This window comes from Myotis myotis, unplaced genomic scaffold (genome assembly GCF_014108235.1).
Source record: "Myotis myotis isolate mMyoMyo1 unplaced genomic scaffold, mMyoMyo1.p scaffold_m19_p_3, whole genome shotgun sequence".
Lineage (NCBI taxonomy): Eukaryota > Metazoa > Chordata > Mammalia > Chiroptera > Vespertilionidae > Myotis > Myotis myotis.
In genome coordinates this window covers 120,457,712-120,474,625 of record NW_023416335.1, presented here as the reverse complement: position 1 = coordinate 120,474,625, position 16,914 = coordinate 120,457,712, and the positions used below count along the sequence as shown (strand labels likewise).

At 45.8% G+C, this 16,914-nt stretch overlaps 1 protein-coding gene and 1 pseudogene across 2 annotated transcripts in view; both read right to left on the bottom strand.

Moving 5' to 3' along the window:
* The window catches only part of NINJ2 (ninjurin 2), an 83,685-nt gene that overhangs the window by 6,480 nt on the left and 60,291 nt on the right, over window positions 1-16,914 (bottom strand). Inside the window, exon 1 of one of the 2 annotated variants that reach the window (XM_036301328.1) lies at window positions 546-678. The exons of the other annotated variant lie outside the window; for it this stretch is intronic. The gene's annotated coding sequence lies outside the window, so the exon portion shown is untranslated. Of the gene's footprint in view, window positions 1-545; window positions 679-16,914 lie in introns of those variants that run through there. 2 annotated transcript variants of the gene reach the window in all.
* Window positions 7,381-7,664, bottom strand: LOC118649683 (annotated as a pseudogene).

Genomic DNA, 16,914 nt, shown 5'->3' with positions numbered 1-16,914 from the left:
GTGTTCTTGAGCCCCGCACCCCTGTGGCTGAAAGGGCGCTATACCTGGAGTCAAAGGCTTAGGTTCAAACTGGTAGGAGGCAACCTGGGAGAACAGAGTTGAGACAAGAGAGACTTTTACCTGTGTCTTTTGAATTCTGAACCATGTGAATGTTTGAACTAAAAAATACAAATTTAAAACAAAAACAAATGTGCACTCCCAAAAGGCCAATGGTTACAATAAAGCAGAAGCTATAACTTCATCTTACCCTGGCCTTACCTTCTCCACCTGTGAACTGGGAATAATATCTGCTCTGTTTAGCACAAAGTGCTGTTAAAGAGATCAATGAGATAATGTGGGTGAAAGTACTTAAATAAATATGAAAGAAAAGTCTCTCCCACTCAGGATTATACTCCCACCTGTGGGCCTTGGGGCGTTTTAAATAATGTGTTCTGATTCAGGGCTTGTCCCAGCCCAAATTTTGAAGGCACCTTTTGTCTTCTCAGCAACCCCCATGGTCTTTGAAATGTCTCTTCTCTACTCCATTAGGCACCTTCTCTTCTTACCTCTGTGACTTTCAACTTGAAGCTGCACCAGGCTTATGTCTCAGAGAGAAAATTCTCAGACAAGCCCGCCTACACTGGGTCTCCACGCTCTCTGCGGTGACTGGGCATTCCAGATGCTCCCAACGGCCTCCACCCACCGCTCTAGCTTGGATCCTGCTCCTCCTCCCACGGGGGATGGGGCAGAGGCTAACCCTCCTCAGGGCTCTCTTGTGCCAGGCTCCCTGCTGCTCAGCAGTACTGGGTCACACCAGATTACTCACTGTTCCCTAACACACCCCATCCTTTGCTCCAGGACTTAAGGCCTCTCTTCTCCATGCTACCCCGGCCTCAAGGAAGCCTCCCTCCCTTCTAGACCCTGTCCCCATTACCCTCCATCTAGGCCCTGTGCAAAGGCTGCCCTCTTTGTGCTGGCCTGGGCCTTGTTTACACCTCTCTAGACGGCCCATCACTGCCCGCATTACTGCAGGGACTCCATCTTCCATATTCCCAGGTCCCACAGTGCTTTGCTCAGTGACTTGCCACAATAAATACATGATAGATGATTGCCTTTTTAATTTGAGTTACTTCAAAAAGATTTTTTCAAAAATCTTAAGGATCTTTAAGGATGGGATTTCAGGCACAATGGCTTCTGGGTGAGGGGAGTTGGATTCAGACAGTGAATCTTTGCCTTTAAAATGAAAGGCTGTGGCCCAGAGATAGCCCTTTCTCCCTGGTATCCTGTCTCTGGGAATGAATGACTCAGGCTGGAAGCTGTCCCTGGTCTTCAGGCCAAAACCTGCAAAGGCCCAGACCCTTGAGGCCTGTGTCTGGGGCAAGAGCTCTGACTGCATCCTTCCAGTGCCAAGACAGTGAATCTTGCCCTTAAAAATCAGCAGTCTTTAATCCACTTGGGTGGGGTGTCTTTTGCGTGCTATTCTGATGATAACACCAAACCGGCCTGGAAATTTCCTCCGAGCCCTGGGCACAGTCTTGCTGTGAGGCTCCAGCCCTTGCCCCAGCTGCAAACCCAGGCTTCACAGCTGCAGCACTGGCAGGGCACGTGGAAGCAGCCCCACCCTGGGAAAGTCTGCAGTGCCTCCGTCGTCCACTAGGGGCCCCCCCGCCAGAAAACAGCTCTGCAGGCCCTGGGTGAGCTCAACCTGCCAGGGGATAGGAACCCAAGTGCTTGGATCCATTTATGAATCCATGAGGTCGACAGGGTTTCTCTCTAACAAAAGGGGGCTACATGTAAACGGAAACAGGGTGTGCAGAAGAGACGGGAAGGCTTAGGGATTGCGATAGGAAACCCATGGGACCTGCTTGCTCTTCCTTAGGAAGCATTTTCCACCTCCCTTGCAAGAGGTCACCATGTCAGTGGCTTTCAGGAAACACTCATTTGTTAGGGTCCAAAGTTAATCATGGGTTTGTTACATAGAAATTTCCAAAGAATTTTTCTGCTCTCTCCCAATACACACCTTAAACAGGAGTACTTTCCGAAGTAGCACCTTGCTCCTGGGTGTTTTTGCTCTAGGCCCCACTTTGGAGCTCCCAGTGCATTCCCCAAGCCCACTCAGACCATCTGTGCTCATTGTAATCTGACTCCTCTTTCAAGGGCCAACAAATTGAGCTAAAATTTAAAAAACAGAACCTAAATAAAGATAATGCTGTGTGTCAGCTCCCCCTCCCCCATGAAGTGGGTACTAATTGCCCCATTTTACCAGTGAAGACACTGAGTTTCAAAGAGATTACCTGCCCAAAGTCACCAGATACCAAGGGGTGGTCCCAGTGTCAAAATCCTAAACCTATGTCTTTCTTCTGTTTACCAATAGTTCTTACATTGTGGTCCCAGAAGCAGCAGCAGCAGCAACAGCATCACCTGGGAACTTATTAGAAACGCAAATTCTCAGGTACCACCCTCGACCTATTGATTTAGAAATGGGTGGAACCCAGCCATCCGTGTTTTAACAATCCCTCCATGTGGTTCTAATGCAAGCTCAAGTTTGAGGGCCGTTGGTCTACACCAGTGGTCGGCAAACCGCGGCTCGCGAGCCACATGCAGCTCTTTGGCTCCTTGAGTGTGGCTCTTCCACAAAACACCATGTTTTTAGCAAAGGCCAGCTTAGGAGTACCCTAATTAAGTTAATAACAATGTACCTACTTATATAGTTTAAGTTTAAAAAAATTGGCTCTCAAAAGAAATTTCAATCATTGTACTGTTGAAATTTGGCTCTGTTGACTAAAGAGTTTGCCGACCACCACTGGTCTACACCATCCTGCCAAACTGCTTACTATCTTCTAAACTCAGTGCTAGACATATTCATATGGATTTTGTCATTGAATTATTGTAACAACACCTACTTTACAGATGAGAAAATTGAAGCAAAGAAAAATTCAGTAATTTTGCCCAGGATCACCTAGCTGTTAAGTATTAGAGCTGTGATTTGGACCCAGGCAGGCTCTGGAGCCTGCGTCCTTAACCACACCGCCATCCAGTCCCTGGAAGCACAGGCTGCGTAAACTCGCAGGTGGACACCAGTCGGAAGTATGCTTAGGTAACCTACCTACAGCTGTCTGCTGAACAGTTTCAGTAGTTTGCACAAGCAGCCAGCCTGCTCCAGCAGCTTGTCTCCCCAATGCCTATGGCTGCCCAGCCGCTGATCATGGGCCTGTTTATAAGAGTCTGATACATTTATCTTAGATCTTCCTCATGTCTTTACTCAGAAACATTTACCGAGTCTTTTTTTTATTCTATAGAACCTTAGATTTTGTGGTGAAACCCAAATCCAGATAGGAGGCCTAAACACAGGTAACTAAAAATGACTTTCAGAACAAGTAATCATAACACAAAATATCAACATTCGACATAATGGTGTGTATGAGTTTCGTATGTCCCCACTAGATTTTATGTCTCCAAAAGGCAAGAATTATTTCCTTGGAATTTCAGACAATTCAAATAAGAAGCAATAAGAACTGTTTCTATAATCTCTGGCTACAGTCCAGGTGAGGAGACCTCATAAAATGGTTCCTATCACACTGAGCTGGGAAAAGGGGAAGGTGGTGAATTTCCCACTCCACCCAGCCCTGTGGAGAGCCTGCCAAGATTCCTACTCAGTTCAGTTCAACAAATATGTTTTTAGTTCCTATCATGTGCTACACATTTAAGCTACAACAAAGATCCCTGCCTTCCCTATGTCCCTGATTCCCTAAACCCCTACAATGACAGGCTTAGCAGAGAACAAAGTGGATAAAGAGGGAAGCCAGGAGATAAAAAGGCCCTTTCAATCCTACCCTGGTAGATAAACTTCACAGGAACAAGGACTTTATCTGTCCTGTTCACTGCCAAATCCCAGAGCCTGGCACCTAGCCTGGCTTGCTGAATGAATGAATGAATGAATGAATGATGCCTTTGTCACCCCCTATATTTGTTCAGAAAGGGCTTAAGAAGCAGGACCATGATGAGCTGTGCTCCGTGGTCCTCTTATATGGAGCCCTCTGGGGGTGCCAGTAAATGGCTGTCTTACATGGGCATGTGTACTCCCAACTCCCTTCAGTACTTCAGCACAGCATTAGTGTGTGTGGGGTGTTTGTGGGGTGTGTGTGTGTGGGGTGTGTGTGTGTGTGTGTGTGTGTGTGTGTGTGTGTGTGCTTCCTTGTGGTTGGTAGTGTCTAGGAGGTCCTGGCATAGATGAGACAGGCTGTAGATGAGGAAGAGAAACTGCTACACTTATTGGAAGAAGCCCAGATGCAGCTCCAGGGGCAGGTGAAACCAAGATAGAGAGGAGTCCCCAGATCAAAGCCAGGGGTAACAGCCCCCAAGGGCTGGCCAGCTCCATGGCAGATGTCCCCTGCTGGCTTTAGCCAGTCCAGTGAGGCCTGGGCTCAGAAGCAGCCAGGATGGCCGCAGCCCCAGCCCCAGCCCCAGTCCCCTATTGTCCCCGTCCTGGCCCAGCAGTTCCCTCCTGGTTCTCACACCCACTCTCGCTCCCTTCCTCAGGACTTAAAAGCAGCAGTGAAGTGCAGGATCCCACGTTCTCCCAGCCCCAACGCCTGCACTCTGAGCAGCAGCTCTGATGTCGTGGGCCAGGGTCTGGGGAAATAAAGGTTGAGTGAATGGCTGGCGTTGCGCTTGGAGTGAAGGGGTCTGAACTGAGTCTGGCTCCCATTTCTGCTCTCGGGGCCTCCGGTCATGCAGCCTCTGTGCTTCTCAGCTTCCTCTTTTGTAAAATGGGAGAACTCCACCCCTCCCCCCTCACTGCCAGAAGCTAACGTATGGTCTGGTCCATACACACAAAGGGATGCCGAACTCTCTAGAAAGCAATCCACAGCGGATTGCTGCTGAACATGTCCGACAGCCCACACTCAATTCTTCCAGACTTACAGCCTCTTTTATGCAGTATTTACCACGTGCCAGCACCAGGGGAAGCGTAGGGTCAGAGAGATTAAATAACGTGCCTGAGGGCATACAGCTAGCGATAGGGGACTAGATATTTGAACCCAGGTCTGTCTGAGGCCAGAGCACAAACTCTTAACCACTGTGCTGTTTTGAAAGCCCCTGTTTAGCTCTTGTTTTTTTACCCTCTTCCTGGAAGGTCAGAGCCCTGAGGAAATCCTTCCTCTTGCCTAACACAATACCTGACCAGAAAGGCAGGCAGGCTAGTCCTACCTCAGCCACTGGCCCCAAACTAGACTGGAAGCACCTTTTCTGCACCCCGGGCAATGCCCCGGGGCAACAAAGCACTTGCTGGTCCCTGCTGTGTCCTTACTCCCTTTCTAAAAATACAAAGAGCACGAGCCCTCCAAGGCCTCCAAACAGATATCCAGTTGCTCTCTGGGGTCAGCCAGATCCTGGCACCTGGCAGCGGCTCCCTCCGGGCCCCCTGCCTGACAGCTGACCCCTGCTGTCCCTGTGACTATTTACTACAAGGCAAAGTGCAGTTCTGCAGAGGTGGGAACTCCCGAGCTGCCGGCCTGGCCCAGCCTCACCCATGGCAAACTCGGGGACCCCCTAAGCCCAATCAGAGCAGACACTTCTTTGCTGGGCTTCATTTCTATGACCATAAAACGCAGGCCTCCATCTTTCCAGCTCTTTGGAGTTTGAGCAGCAGCCTGGTTCAGGGGTATGGACACTCAGTTCCAGCACTCCCCCAATAGCTGTGTGACCTGGGACCTCTATTAGCTACCTAGTCAAATGGGAATAATATCACAAAAGCAGTGATAGTATTATCCTACTTTTAAAGATATATAGATAAATCTGATATGATATGGACTAAAGTATTGTCATCTCTAGGCATTAGGATCTGAAGTATTTTTTTCCTTTTTGCTTTATCTGTATTTTCTAATTTTTCCTCCATGATCATGTACAGTAAAAAAATATGATGTTGGCCCTGGCTGGTGTGGCTCAGTTGGTTAGAGTGTCATCCTATACACCTAAAGGTGGCGGATTGGATTCCTGGTCAGGGTTGCAGGTTTGATCCTCAGTCAGGGACATACGGGAGGCAACCGATTGATGTTTTTCTCCCATGTCGATGTTTCTCTCTCTCTCTCTAAAAAAAAATCAATAAAAACATATCCTTGGGTGAGGATTTAAAAAAAAGGAAAAGAAAAAAATGTTAAAAACAACAACCACATAATTGTTATTTAAGATTTGTCTTGATTTGCAGGATAGTTTGCGAATAATGTTTATGAAAGTGGCTCGCAAACTTTATTTATTTATTTATTTATTTAAAGTGCTTTAGAAGTCGAGTGTCAGGGATTCTTAACATAATTTTCCCTGAGGGCATTTTGGAACCATAGGGATGGCTAGCAAGTCTCCTTTCCGCTCTATACCAGGAAACCCTGTAGTTCAGAAGCACCACCCTGGACCTCCCAGTTCCATCCTCACTGGGCAGGAAGAGGAGAGGGTGATCATCCATGTGATGCCTTGGCGGAGGCAAGGGCATGGCCATGTGGTGTAACGACCTGGCCTGCTCTGTGGATGACTCAGCAGCACTGATTGTATGCCCACTGTGTGCCCTGGACTGTGTTCTGAGAATATAGCTCTGTTTGCTTTTCAGTCAGTCAACAAATATTTAATGAGCAACTATCTACTTTAGGCAAGTCAGAGCACAGAGGGCATGGCACAGAGGTGATGATTTAGACAGGGAGGTTGTGAGAACTGCAGGAATGGACGGGTGCCATGTGAGATATACAAATGGAGTGGGAAAGCAGGACACCCATGTGGGAAGCTTAGTGAGAACTCATGGGCATCAATGCCATCTCAGCTGGATCTTGAAGGACAAGAAGATTTCTTCAGAATCACAGAGTCCCTGCCTTGCGAACCAATACCCTAGTGCAGTGGTCGGCAAACTGCGGCTCGCGAGCCACATGCGGCTCTTTGGCCCCTTGAATGTGGCACTTCCACAAAATACCACTTGCGGGCACGCACGTACGGTGTGATTGAAACTTCGTGGCCCATGCACAGAAGTCAGTATTTTGTGGAAGAGCCACACTCAAGGGGCCAAAGAGCCACATGTGGCTCGGGAGCCGCAGTTTGCCGACCACTGCCCTAGTGGGAGAGACTGGTAAAAAGTTTCCAAATGGGTACTAATGTAACCCACAGTAATTTGTGGGACCCAGTACAAAATGAACACATGGGTCCCCAAGTTCAATATTATTAAGAATTTCAGATGGCCACATCAGAGCATTAAACCAAGCAGGGACCCTTCTCAGTGCTAGGCCTGTCGGAACAGGCCCTGGGGAGCCAGCTCAGGCAACCAGGAAGTGCAGGAGGAAAGTATTAAAATTTCTTTCTCTCTTTTTTTAAATCCAAAATGTGTTTATTGGGATGGTTTCCCCCTCATCTCGATTCAAGGTGCTTTTAGTGCTGCTACCTTCTGAAGGAGCATCCTTCTGTCAGCCTTGCTTTTCCTCCTGTTGGCTGGCAGAGAACTGTGGCGCACCTAACAAGCAAAGCTACTGCTTGTGCAGGGCTAAGGCGGTGGTGACTTTATAGCCTCCTGGGCGTTTCATAGCCATGAAGTAGGAATTGGGGCTCTTCACCAGGCACTTCTAGTGTTTCCTCTTTTTCTCTTCTGGAGAGAGCTGAAGGAGATCCTTACTTAGCAAGAGGCATATTGTCACGGGGAGGTCATCACCACCAGAAAGTTAGGATTTCTTGTTGCCAAGAGGACCACCGGCCTTGGGAAACCCAGTGACTGTGTCACTGTTTGCATCTTGGGTTAAGGTTGACCTCCAGAAGGTGAGATAACCTGGCCAGATTCTGTACTTTACATTTTTATTTATTTATTTTGTTTTAATCTTTATTGTTGAAAGTATTACATATGTCTCCTCCCTGCGCCCCCCCCCCCCCCATTGACTTCTTCTAGCCCACCCCCACCCCAGGCCCTAGTCCTTCACCACCCTATTGTCTATGTCCATGGGTTATGCAAATGTGCATATAAGTTCTTTGGTTGATCTCTTCTCACCCACCCACCCTCCCCTGCCTTACCTCTGCAGATTCTGGACTTAACTATTCCCTTTTGTGGCGAGTAGAGTGTTCTGCTACCAGGACCCTGCTCGCTTGAGAGAATCACTGCTGCTCACTGGAGAACGCTGTGCACTGGGCTCTAGTCGTGTGGAGAGGAGTGGCATACCCTCCCCACCTCTAAACCTTTAACTCTTACTTGTGAACAGATGATACGGTTGCCAGGGATAGAGACAGACCATGCCAATGTCTGGGAAAAACAAGGCCAAAGAGATGCAGTAGGTATCAGGGGGCAATTTCTAATTCTGCTACTAACAACTTGTCAGGGTAGGAGGCTCAGCCCTTCCTATAGAGTATAGAATCTCTGTCAGGGTGAAAGAGTATTGGAGTAGAGTCCTGACCTGAGTCAACAAAAAGATTAGGGCCTACTGCAAATATGAAGGGGGGATCCAACAGGAAGCTGTACCCTCTGCAGGAAGCAGGCTCAGGAGGAGCCGGGGAATGAGTTTAGGAATGAGAACCCACAGTGAAGCCCCTAGGCAGGAACCACTTCAGTGATACATTAACTGAAAAATTGCCCTGAGGCTGTCAGATTTTTCAGTTGTACAAGACAGAATGTTTGTGCGTGTGTATTCTTCTAGAATTTGCACAGCTGCCTAAGGACAGAAGCTGAGGCTGCATATTAAGGATGAGCAACGTGAGCCCCCGAGGGGCTTACAGCTATCTGACTAAGTTCTAGAACTGACATGAGAAGTCTTAGTCTGATGCTCTATGATCTGGCTTCTGATTACTCTTCATCTCACCACCTCTTTCCAGCACTACGGCCGCCTCCGTGCCTTCGTGCAGAGGGAGCAAGAGTGTCTGATGCGTTGTAGGCAGGTACATATTTGTAGAGCAGTGACTGAACATCCTGTCCCCACTGTTTGGAATGTTCTCTATGGCCTTTCTTGCCATCCGCCCAGTAAGCTCTTCCTTCCATCAAGGATGTTAATTTCACCATGAGGCCTTCGATGACACCTTCCCTCAGATGACTAGTCTGTTGTCTCATTGGACTGTGAACTCCTTCAGTGTAGGATCGCTGGTGTGAGGTTGACACTTACTGACAAGTAGAAGTTGTTTAGTTTATGAAGGGAGGGAATGACCTGTCTAGGCCCACTCTTTATTTCTAAAAGTATATATTTTTATTGATTTCAGACAGGAAGGGAGAGGGAGAGAGAGAAACATCAGTGATGAGAGAGAATCATTGATCAGCTGCCTCCTGCACGCCCCCTACTGGGAATCAAGCTGAGACTTCCTGGTTCATGGGTTGACACTCAACCACTGAGCCACACCAGCTAGACCAGGCCCATTCTTTTTTTATTTTTTAAGTATGTTTTATTGATTTTTTACAGAGAGGAAGGGAAAGAGAAAATTACAAACATCGATCAGTGCCTCCTGCACACCTCCTACTGGGGATGTGCCTGCAATCAAGGTACATGCCCTTGACTGGAATCGAACCTGGAACCTTTCAGTCCACAGGCTAATGCTCTATCCACTGAGCCAAACCGGTTAGGGTCAGGCCCATTCCTTAGACATGAAACTACAGCTAGCACAGTCCATTTCCCAAACCAGTGAGCCACAAAGGCTACCTTACCTAGTCCCTGTTCATGATGTAAACATAGGTAGGTCTCCCTTTTAAAAATACCCTGGTGTGAGAACAGCCAAATTAATTTATAGGACAGCAAAAAGGGGGGGTGGGGGTGGAGGGAGATCCATATTGCAAATGAATTCCCCACAGATTACTTTAAATAGCACACTTGGTGAATATTTTTCTAATCTTAAAAGAAAGAAAGCCTTTATAAGCATGACCTGAAATCCAGAAGCCATAAAGGATCGATAAATTTGATTGCATGAAAATTAAAACTATTTGAATTTATAATAATGAGAATAACAGCATATACCCCCTATAAGACTTATTTCATGCCAAATGCTATGCCAGACACTTTATATACACTAACTCATTTCATTCTCATAATAATTCCATGAGTTAAGTGCTGTCTTTTTTTTTTTTTTTTTTGACCCTCACCTGACGATATTTTTTTCATTGATATTTAGAGAGAGAGTGGAAGGGAATGAGGAGGGGAGGAGAGAGAGAGAGAGAGACATTGATGTGAGAGAGACACACCTCCTGCACCCACCCAGACCAGGGCCTGAAATTGAACCTGCAACCAAGGTACATCCCTTTGCCCGGAAATTGAGCCTGCAACCCTTTAATCCGCAGGCCAACGCTCTAACCACTGAGAAAACCAGCCAGGGAAAAGTGCTGTTTTTATTCCTGTTTATAGGTGGGGAACCAGAGGTTGACTAAACCATGATCATTCATCTAGTAAATTAGAGATGACTCCAGGATTATCAAGTAGCCTGCCTTCAGATACTGTGCTCTAGCCACTCATTAGGAGGCCACATACCATAAAATGTCAGAAGACAAAAACAAGTGAGGAATAAATTGCAACACATAGGACAAAGGACTGATTTCCCTGGTATATGTTGAGGTCTTTAAAGTGAGCCCAATCAAAAAATAGAAAATATGAACAAACAAGCCACTGAAGAATCATCACAAATGGCTATATATATATTGTGTGAGTGTGTGTGTGTATTTTCTATTACACTGGCAAAGATTTAAAAGCTTGATAATAGTCATTGTTGGTGAAGATGTAGATAAACAAGCATTTTTACACACTTGGTGGGAATCCTATATAATAAAAGGCTAATATGCAAATAGACCAAATGGCAGAACAACCAGAACAACTGAACAACCAGTCGCTATGACATGCACTGACCACCAGGGGTGTGTGTGGAACATGGCGGGTGTTGGCCACAGCAGGAGAGTGGGGGCGCCAGACCAAGGTGGGGCACCAGTCGCTGTTATTGGGCAAGCCTCTGGTGGTTACTGAAAATTCTTTGCTCCCGTGTGCCGTGGTCCCGCCTAGCGCTCATACCTGCTGCCAGTGCCAGCTCCACTCATACCCACAGCTTGCGCTGGTCCCGATCACTCAGCACCATCAGCAAGTGCGAGCGGTGGCTGCTGGCCCTGGTGGCCCCTGAGGGCTTCTCCACTCCCCCCCACTCACCCTCCCCCCCCCCCCCCCCCCTGCTCCTGAGGGGTGATCAAGGCAGCAGCCGCCACTCATACCCACTGCTGGCGCTGGTCCCAATTGCTCCATGCCATCAGTGGGTTCGAGCGGGGCCGGCACCGTCAGTGGGTAGGAATGGCGGCAGCGGGAGCAGGGCTGCCGGCAGACAGGGGACCAGGGGCTGCGGCAAGAGGGGCCGGATGGGGCGTGGAGGATGGGCAGAGACCTGCCCCCGGGCCTACCACAGCCTTGTGGCCCACAGTTCCTTTCAAGATTCACGAATTTGTGCACTGGGCCCCTAGAGTAACTATGAATTACTGTCAAATATCCAAATTTCTACAATATTTTTTGAAGGACAATATAGCAATTACCTATTGAAATTTAAGATATTCTTAACAACTTACCTAATAGGTCTACTTCTGGGAGTTTTTCCCCACTGAAAATGCTCACAAAGTGCATTTCAGCCACACAATGAAATACTCTGTTTTAAAAAAGAAAGCGGTAGATCCCTATGCATAAGATATATAAAGGGAAGATATATAAAATGTATTTAGTGGGGGGGGGGAATCATTATGAATATGATATGTTCCTATATCATAATTTTTGGTAAAAATTAAACAAAATATTCAGAGTACCTACTTTATATTACTATGCATTATTATAAGCATAGGGCAAAATACTGAATTTATATCATAATAAGAACTTTCCCTTTCTAAGTTATATATTTTCTGAATTTGAATTTTTGACAACTAACACACCATCCTTTTATAATCTGGAAAAGCATAATAAGGATAAAATTAAATATATGATAAATAAATAAAGAGCAAACACCCTTCCCTGTTTGTTCATTTATTCTGCAAGCATGTACGAGGTGTACCTACTGAGTCCCAGGCACTGATGCTAGATGTTGAGGGTATGAAGACCGATAAACAGAGCTCCATCCTCAAGGAACTTGTCTAATGGCAGAAACAGATGGCAAATCTGGTGAGAGCCATCAGGTGTGGAAGGTGCTGGGAGAGAAGTGTGTTCTGGGCTCAGTTCTCCTGGGCTGGGGGAAGGGCCCTTGGGGCAGAATCTTGAAATATGAGCAGATAAGGTATCAGCAATCTCAGGAGAAATGCAGTGGGCTCAGGACCGAAGCAGTCCCTGGATATGGATGGATAAGGTTGGAAAGTGTGGGGGTGGGACTGAGCAGGAGGTCTGATAAGACACCTAGACTTTGTGGGAGCAGTAAATGACTGACATCCTTACAGCACCATTTTAGAAGGATCGTTACAGAGGCAGCAGAAAAGATGGATTGGAGAGTCAGGAGTCCCAGGGTGACACACTGGGTCTGACCAACAGCAGAGACAGTAGGTATGGCAATGGGACTGCCCACAGACAGGTAAAGGAAGTAAAATGTCAGGACTTGGTGAATGATTGGATGTTGAGGGTGTGGGAAAGGGAGGGGTAAAGGATGACACCCTGTGTTTTGGGTTGGGTGGCAACCTCTGTGCACTCATAGCCTGGAATCTTGCTCTCAGAGTTGCAGCCCCAGTAGAAGTCGGTTAATGAACAACTTCCCAGGAACGCAGCTCTTGTGTAAAGAGGGTACCTTTGGCAATCTTCTGCACATATCTATTTGCCAGTTACAACAGTCTTCCGGGGCCATTGCACCAGGGCCTTGGGAAGCCTGTCAGGGGCAAAAGTCCTCTCTGACTGATGCTCACTGCTGAGAATAACCTGGGACAATATCACTTCTAAGCAGGTGGTGAACAATGCATTATGATCAAATAACAGGGAGATGAGAGAGGGAAAATATCATAGTGAGTGATGCCTCTTTTCAAAATGGTGTGGGCATCTCCATGTTCTCCGGCTCCTGTCCCTGGATGTCAGAGGCATTAGCGCCCCTCACCTTCCCATGGTTTTAGTGAAACAACAGTGAAAGGCAGTTTTAGGCCCTTAGGCTGTTGGAGCCCACGCCTTAGCAAGAATCAAGTGGCACTGCCTGCGGCATCACCCTCACCTCCTGCTTGCTGATAGCACTCTGCTGGGGCAAAAATAGCCGCCACTCTCACAGTGCTCAGCCCCACACACGTCAATAACCTGGGCTTGCTGGCTCTCTTGACACAGGTCCTCTCTTTCTCTCAGTCATCACTGCTTGGAGTTCGCTGCAGAAGACTGAATGCTGACTGTCTGCTACCTTGGTCAGAGTGCTGGGGCAGTTCTGATTTCAGAAGCCTCTGGATGGGCAGTGCTATCGGAGCTCCATAGAGCTGGTCTTAAAATAGAGGCCTCTTAACTGAGCCTTGAGTCTCTGGAGGGATGGTGTCTGCTGTGGACAGACATCACTGAGGGAGCAGTGGGGCGTCACCAGGCTAGCTTCTTTCCCCAGGTCCCTTGACATATCTTATCTTATCATGTAGCTGGGCTGGGGGTGCTGCCAAGCTTTGTGGGAGCTGCCTCTGAAGGCCAAGGGTTTTGTCCTGAGGTATTTCTCAGGGATGTGGGGGCAGAGTCTAGGCCTCATTTTCAGAGGAAAGCCTTCTGAAAGAGTGAATTGCTTAGTGAGCAGGTGTAGAATATGAAATAACTTGTCATTTTGAGAAAAGATTACTCTTCATCTCACCACCTCTTTCCAGCACTAGGGCCTGTCCTCCCTGCCTCTGTGCCCCTCCTGCTCTGCTTATCCCTACAACTGTTCCTTAAACCTAAAGACCAGGCTATAGCCAAACACATATCTTGTTTGCATTCCTGGTGAAGTTTCCATTCATCTATAATGGATAAAAATATGGAGTTGCCAAGCCAGTATGGCTCAGTGGGTTGAGTGTCATCCCATGCACCAGAAGGTCGCTAGTTTGATTCCCATTCAGGACACATGCCTGGGTTGTGGGCTTGATCCCCAGTTGAGGGTGTGGGGGAGGCAGCCAATTGATGTTTCTCTCTCTCACCAATGTTTCTATCTATTTCTCCCTCTCCCTTCCTCTCTCTGAAATCAATAAAAACATATTTTTAAAAATCTACTTAAGTCAGAATGGGGTCAAATCTGGCTTTTCTACTTGCTTGCTTGACAAGCTGAGTTCTCTGAGTGCAAAATGGTAACAGCTCTAACCGGTTTGGCTCAGTGGGTGGAGTGTTGGGCTGTGGACTGAAGGGTCCCAGGTTTGATTCCCTTCAAGGACATGTACCTTGCTTTCGGGCACATCCCCAGTAGGGGGTCTGCAGGAGGCAGCTGATTGATTGATGTTTCTCTCTTATCAATGTTTCTAACTCTCTATCCCTCTCCCTTCCTCTCTGTAAAAAAATCAATAAAATATATATTTTTTAAAAAGGTAACAGATGACAGTCCCTACCTCACTGATTATTATGAGGATGAAAAAGAATAATATATGCAAAACAGTGCAGTGCCCACTACAAAATACAAGGAGGTTACTATCATTGTTGGAGGTATTCAGAACTGAATTTTTCATGTCTTTCCCCCATTTCTAGAGACTCTATTTTGTCATTTTGTTAATCTTTTTTTATTTTGATAGTCTCTGTTCCTTCTTCATCCTCTCAATCTTCTACTTTATGTCTTTAAGCATACTCATAATCCTAAGTCTTTAGAATTCAGTGTGTATTTTATACTATAGCACATCTCAATTCATGTACTAATAACCTTCTCAAAGGTTAAAGAGAAAAATAATTCTACCAATGCAATAAAGTTGTACTTTAAGAAAAAAATATTTTACCTGTTTGTACATTTAAATTAAATAAAATGGAAACAATCTAAATGCCCATAAACTGGTAAATGCATAAATAAAATGTGATAAATAAAATGTGATAATTCAGCAATTAAAAGAAATGAAGTTCTGGCACATGTTACAACATGGATGAACCTTATAAATGTGAAAGAAGCCAGATGTAAAAGACTACAAACTGGATTGTCTGGCATCAGGACAGGAATTCTAGGGCAGCTTTCTCCTGTACAGGGCTTACAAGGGTAATTGTTCCTGTGCTGGGACCTCCCCTGTCGCAGGGCTGACTGGCAGCCATAGCTGAGTCTCAGTCACCCTATTTAGTCCACCCTGTAGATTTTCTGAGACCCCGCCCCATCCAATTTGCAGCCCCACCCATGCTGTTTATAGCAGCTTTTCCATATGAATGGCCTGTCCTGGCTCAGACTTTAGACCTTGCTAAAATCTCTCAAACAAGCTGCAGCTAGTGATAGCATGCATCAAACCTATCAATAAAAGTCCCAAGACCTGGCTCTAGCTCCAGCCTAACTTGCTTCACACCTGGGCCTCACCTCCTGCACAGCAACTCTTCCACTAGTTGCAGCTGATCCTCACAGAGATGCCAACAGCAATCTAGGCTCAACTACAAGAGTGTGCACACAGCCCACACAGGCACACAAGGCCACTCTACCAATTCCAGGAGACATAATAGCTCTACCTAATACATAGAAACAAACACAGGGAAGCAGCCAAAATGCAGAGACAAAGAAATATGTCACAAATGAAAGAAATGGAAGCAAGCAGACTAATGGCTACAGAGTTCAAAACCATGGTTATGAGGTTACTCAAGGATCTCCATGAGAGCTTCAAGGATCTTAGTGAGAATGTCAAAGACATGACAAAAGACCAGTCAGAAATTAATCATACACTAACTGAAAGAACAATTTACAGGGATTCAACAGTAGAGTAGAAGATTCTGAGAATCAAATCAATGATTTGGAATATGAGGAAGCAAAAAAGACCCAATCAGAAGCACAAAAAGAAAAAAGAATAAAAAAATATGGTGTAAGGAGTCTCTGGGACAACATTCAAATCATAGGGGTGCCAGGAGGGGAAGAGAGAAAGCAAGATTTTGAAAACCTATTTGAAGAAATAATGACAGAAAACTTCCCCTACCTGGTGAAAGAAATAGACTTACAAGTCTAGGAAGCACAGAGTTCCAAACAAGAGGAACCCAAAGAGGCCCACACCAAGAAACATCATAAATAAAATTCCAAGGGTTAAAGACAAAGAGACAATTTTAAAGGGGCAAGAGAAAAGCAGTTAGTTACCTACAAGGGAGCACACATACAGCTGTCAGCTGATTTCTCAACAGAAGTTTTGCAGGCCAGAAGGGAGTGGCAAGAAATAGTCAAAGTGATGAATAGCAAGGACCTACAACTAAGAATACTTTACCCAGCAAAGCTCTCATTTAGAATTGAGGATCAGATAAAGAGCTTCACAAATAAGAAAAAGCTAAAGGAGTTCATCACCACCAAATCGGTGTTACATGAAATGTTGAAAGGTATCCTTTAAGAAGAAGAGATAAAAAATATGAACAATAAAATAGCAACAAATACATATCTATCAACAATTAAATCTAAAAATCAAAATAAACAAGAAATCTAATGAACAAAATAAACTGGTGAATAAAATAGAATCAGAGGCACGAAGCATGAAACAGACTGATGAATTTCAGAGGAAAGGGAGCAGGAAGAGATTAACCAAAAATCTTACCTATGGACACAGACAGTAGGGTGGTGAAGGCATGGGGTGGGGCAGGAACTGAGTGGAGGAGGGCAATGGGGGGAATTAAGGAGGACATCTGTAATACTCTCAACAATAAAAAAACTTTTTTAAAGAGAAGTAAATCTTTGTGACCTTGGGTTAAGCAATTATTTTTTTAGTTATGACAAGAAAAACATATGTTCTAAAATAAAACAAATTGAACTTCATTAAAGTTAAAAACACTTGTGTTTCAAATGACACCATCAAGAAAATGAAAAGGAAATTCAGGGAATGAGAGAAAATATTTGCAAATCATATATCTAATAAGGGTTTAATATAAAAAATGTATAAAT